The 6,000-nt window shown below is 32.9% G+C and overlaps 1 protein-coding gene across 11 annotated transcripts in view; it reads left to right on the top strand.

Moving 5' to 3' along the window:
- The window catches only part of LOC133557515 (disabled homolog 2-interacting protein-like), a 440,633-nt gene that overhangs the window by 384,396 nt on the left and 50,237 nt on the right, over positions 1-6,000 (top strand). The gene's annotated exons all lie outside the window — the stretch shown is intronic.

The following is a 6,000-nucleotide window of genomic DNA, read 5'->3' on the forward strand; positions in this document are numbered from 1 at the left end:
TGAATAATGCTGTATAATTGACTGTATATTATTCACATGTGAAAAATGCTGTATAATGGACTGTATTTATATTATTCACATGTGAATAATGATGTATATAATATATATACAATAACAGACTTTATTTATATTATTCACATGTCAATAACATAAATACAGTATTATACAGCATTTTTCACATGTGAATAATGCTGTATAATAGACTGTATTTATGTTATTCACATGTGACTAATGCTGTATAATACACTTTATTTATATTATTCACATAATGTGAATAACATAAATACAGTCTATTATACAGCATTATTCACATGTGAATAATGCTGTATAATAGACTGTATTCATGTTATTCACATGTGAATGATGCTGTATATATATATATATATATATATATATATATATATATATATATATATATATATATATATATATATGTGTGTGTGTATAGTGTGTGAGTGTTGTCTGTCTATCTGTGTTGGCCCTGCGATGAGGTTACGACTCGTCCGCCTTCCGCCCGATTGTAGCTGAGATAGGCACCAGCGGCCCCCGCGACACCAAAGGGAATAAGCGGTAGAGAATGGATGGATGGATGGACATCATGTGAATAACATAAATACAGTCTATTATACAGCATTATTCACATGTGAATAATGCTGTATAATAGACTATAGCATCATTCACATGTTATTCACATGTGAATGACGCTGTATACATATATTTATATATATATATATATATATATTTGTTATTCACATGTAAATAATTCTGTATAATACACCGTATTTATATTCACATCATGTGAATAACATAAATAGTCTATGTATACATTATTCACATGTGAATAATGCTGTATAATAGATTATAGTATCATTCACATGTTATTCACATGTGAATGATGCTGTATACATATATTATTTATATATATTTATATATATATATATACATGTATTTATGTTATTCACATGTAAATAATTCTGTATAATACACTGTATTCATATTATTCACATCATGTGAATAACAAATACATTCTGTTATACAGCATTATTCACGTGTGAATAACAAATACAATCTATTATACAGCAAAAGATAACAAAGTTTTCCAGTTAGAACATTAAGTATCTTGTCTTTGCAGTCTATTCAATAGAATATAAGTCAAAAGGGATCATTGTATTTTTTTTTATTTACCATTTACACAACCTGCCAACTTCACTGGTAGTATAAAACAATAGTATAGTATAATATCCTCAAGTAAAATAAAACTTTCTCCACTTTTTGAGCTACCTCTGTATTTAAAGCAACTATAAGGGACAGTTGTTACTAAATTAACGCGGGTGCCAATTCTTTTAGCGCCAAAAAGAGCACACCCGAAGTGGTGTCCTGGCAGGTCCACCCATATTACAGACTGCAGGCATGCTTATTTTTAGCTCCGGAAGGCATTGCTGCTTCAAGTAGAGCAAAGAGATGAAACATTGGAGGACAGAATTATGTTTTTTAATGCTCGTTAACAACGAGACGACTAGGAATTGGGTAAGGAATCCAATACTTTTTTAGGCACCAATTCTACTGGGCACAGATTCACGTAAAATGTAATATTCGCACTTCACTGAAAGTACAATTCAATTTTAACAAAGAAATTGACGCATAAAATAGCTCCAATGTAGGTAAAGTAACTGCTATGAGGTGGCGACTTGTCCAGGGTGTACGCCGCCTTCCGCCCGATTGTAGCTGAGATAGGCACCAGCGACCCCAAAGGGGAATAAGCGGTTAAAAATGGATGGATGGTAAGTAAAGTAAGGCTTCACTTTTCCAAAAATATGCTAGCCTGATGCTAATATACATTGGCTTTGCTATTAACATGCTAAAATTAGCATTAGCAAATTTTACATGGTGATTAGGACACCTCTAAATAGTTTTTTATTAAAACTACAACTAAAAATGTGCTAGCCTTATGCTAATATACATCGGCTTTGCTATTGACATACTACTGATTAGCATTAGCAAAATTTAAATGGCGCTTAAACACTTCCAAATTTGTTTTTATTAAAACTGCAACTCAAAATGTGTTAGCCTAATGCAAATATACATTGGCGTTGCTATTGACATGCTACTGATTAGCATTAGCAAATTTTAAATGGCGCTTAGAACACCTCCACATTTTTTTTAATTAAAACTACAACTAAAATTTGTGTTAGCCTGATGCAAATTTTACATGGCAATTAGAACACTTTGAATTTTTTTTAATTAAAACTACAACTAAAAATGTGCTAGCCTAATACTAATATACATCGGCTTTGCTATTGACATGGTACTGATTAGCATTAGCAAATTGTACGTGGTGATTGGAATAACTCCAAAAAATTGTCATTAAAACTACAACTAAAAATGTGCTTGCCTGATGCTAATATACATCGGCGTTGCTATTGACATGCTACTGATTAGCGTTAGCAAATTTTACGTGGTGATTAGAATAACTCCAAAAAATTATTAAAACTACAACTAAAAACGTGCTAGCCTGATGCTAGTATACATCGGCATAGCTATTGACATGCTACTGATTATCATTAGCAAAATTTCACGGCGATTAAAACACCTAAATTGTTTTTATTAAAACTACAACTAAAAATGTGCTAGCTTGATGCTAATATACATCGGCTTTGCTATTGACATACTACTGATTAGCATTAGCAAAATTTTAATGGCACTTAAACACTTCCAAATTTTTTTTATTAAAACTGCAACTCAAAATGTGTTAGCCCGATGCAAATATACATTGGCGTTGCTATTGACATGATACTGATTAGCATTAGCAAATTTTAAATGGCGCATAGAACACCTCCACATTTTTTAATTAAAACTACAACTAAAAATGTGCTAGCCTGATGCTAATATACATCGGCTTTGCTATTGACATGCTACTGATTAGCATTAGCAAATTTTACATGGCAATTCGAACACTTCCAAATTTCTTTTATTAAAATTACAACTCAAAATGTGCTAGCCTGATGCTAATATACATCGGCGTTGCTATTGACATGCTACTGATTAGCATTAGCAAATTTGACATGGCGATTAGAACACCTCCAAATTTTTTAATTAAAACTACAACTAAGATGCAGGTTACAACCAAACAGCTGGTGCGTAATAAGTACAATACTTACAGTATTAACACTCTCTGGGACGCAACAATAACAAAACACTAGACTATACACTACTGCCATGGTCTTGGACGTAAGCAAAATGCAGAAATGTCATAACAAATCGAGACACAACAACTGCACCGCTCATTTTTAAACGTTCCAAAAAAAGAAATTGATTTTATAATCCAAAATAATAATTATTATTATTATAGTTATTAACACATGTGTACTGATCATGTGAATAATGCTTTATGATAGACTGTATTTATGTTATTCACATGTAAATAATTCTGTATAATAAAATTAATTTGTTATTCACATGTGAATAATGCTGTATAATACTGTATTTATGTTTTTCACATGTAAATAATGCTGTATAATAGACTGTGTTTATGTTATTCACGTGTGAATAATGTTATATAATAGACTATGTTATTCACATGTGAATAGTGCTGTATAATAGACTATTTTCAATGCTAATAATGTAAATACAGTCTATTATACAGCCTTATTCACATGTGAATAATATAAATACAGTCTATTACACAGCATTATTCACATGTGAATAACATAAATGCAGTCTATTATACAGCATTATTCAAATGTGAGTAACATTAATACAGTCATATAACATTATTCACAAGTGAATAACATAAATACAGTCTATTATAAATCATTATTTACATGTGAATATTATAAATACAGTCTATTATACAGCATTATTCACACATGAATAACATAAATACAGTCTATTATATAACATTATTCACATGTGAATAACATAAATACAGTCTATTATACAGCATTATTTACATGTGAGTAACATAGATACAGTCTATTATACAGCATTATTCACATGTGAATAATATAAATACAATGATGTATAATAGACTGTATTTATGTTATTCACATGTGAATAATGTTATATGATAGACTGTATTAATGTTATTCACTGGTACCAATGTTCATTGACATCAGCATTATTCACACGTGAATAACACAAATGCAGTCTATTATACAGCATTTTTCAAATGTGAATAACATTAATACAGTCTATCATATAACATTATTCACATGTGAATAACATAAATACAGTCTATTATACATCATTATTTACATGTGAATATTATAAATACCGTATTATACAGCATTATTCACATGTGAATAACATAAATACAGTCTATTATACAGCATTATTTACATGTGAATAACATAGATACAGTCTATTATACAGCATTATTTACATGTGAATAATATAAATACAATGATGTATAATAGACTGTATTTATGTTATTCACATGTGAGTAATGTTATATGATAGACTGTATTAATGTTATTCACATGTGAATAATGCTGTATAATAGACTGCATTTATATTATTCACATGTAAATAATGATGTATAATAGACTGTATTTATGTTATTCACATGTGAATAATGTTATATGATAGACTCTGTTAATGTTATTTACATTTGAATAATGCTGTATCAATGACTCCACGGTGACGTTTTGGTGGATTTACTGAGGAATTTGTGAAACTGAAACAATAAACATATTTGCATACTAGCTAAAGCTAACGACGCTGATCCGTAATTTACGCCGAACTGGACTATAAATCACAGATTTATATAGGTTCCAAAGATTTTGTAAAATGTTTATTTACATACCTTAATTGTTCCCAAACCGTAATTGTAACAGGGCAGTAAAACGGCTCGTCAACGTCATGGACCCACTAGCTGCGCAAGCTAGCTCTCCAATCAGCTAAACAGACTTAATGACTCCACGGTGACATTTTGGTGGATTTACTGAGGAATTTGTGAAACTGAAACAATACAAAAATAATGCCATTGTAAGTTAACAATACTAAAACAGACACTCGTAAACATATGTTCATAGAATTGTTTTAGTTACATTGTAAAACTTACCAACGTTTCTTGGAGTGAGGAATGAAGAATCCCTATCGAATGTAAAAACCATATGGACGGCAATTGTACTTCCAGTTAAAATCTCGGTCTGAACAGAAGAGCAATGCAGTGAGGGAACTCATCCAAATGGTGGTGCCAACAACCTTCCTTAGTCATGGTGCTAAACAAAAAAAAGGTCTCTGAGTTCCTCAAAGCTGGAGATGGTTCATATGGTTCTAAAATGTCAGCAGGAGACCAGTCCCTGAGGTTCTCAGAGCTGGAGCTAGTTCATATGGTTCTAACATGTCAGATGGAGACCAGTCCCGGAGGTACTCAGAGCTGGAGGATGGTTCTTATGGTTCTAACATGTTAGTAGGAGACCACCCCCAAGGTACTCAGAGCTGGAGATGGTTCATATGGTTCTAACATCTGAATAGGAGACCATTCCGAGGTTCTCAGAGCTGGGGGATGGTTCATATGGTTCTAACATGTCAGATGGAGACCAGTCCCTGAGGTTCTCAGAGCTGGAGCTAGTTCATATGGTTCTAACATGTCAGATGGAGACCAGTCCTGGAGCTACTCAGAGCTGGAGATGGTTCATATGGTTCTAACATGTCAGATAGAGACCAGTCCCGGAGGTACTCAGAGCTGGAGATGGTTCATATGGTTCTAACATGTCAGATAGAGACCAGTCCCGGAGGTACTCAGAGCTGGAGATGGTTTACATGGTTCTAACATGTCAGATGGAGACCAGTACCGGAGGTACTCAGAGCTGGAAATGGTTCATATGATTCTAACATCTGACTTGGAGACCAGTCCCGGAGGTAATCAGAGCTGGAAATGGTTCATATGATTCTAACATCTGACTTGGAGACCAGTCCCGGAGGTACTCAGAGCTGGAGATGGTTCATATGGTTCTAATATCTGAATAGGAGACCACTCCCTGAGGGTCTCAGAGC

The sequence above is a fragment of the Nerophis ophidion genome, linkage group LG08 (genome assembly GCF_033978795.1).
Source record: "Nerophis ophidion isolate RoL-2023_Sa linkage group LG08, RoL_Noph_v1.0, whole genome shotgun sequence".
Lineage (NCBI taxonomy): Eukaryota > Metazoa > Chordata > Actinopteri > Syngnathiformes > Syngnathidae > Nerophis > Nerophis ophidion.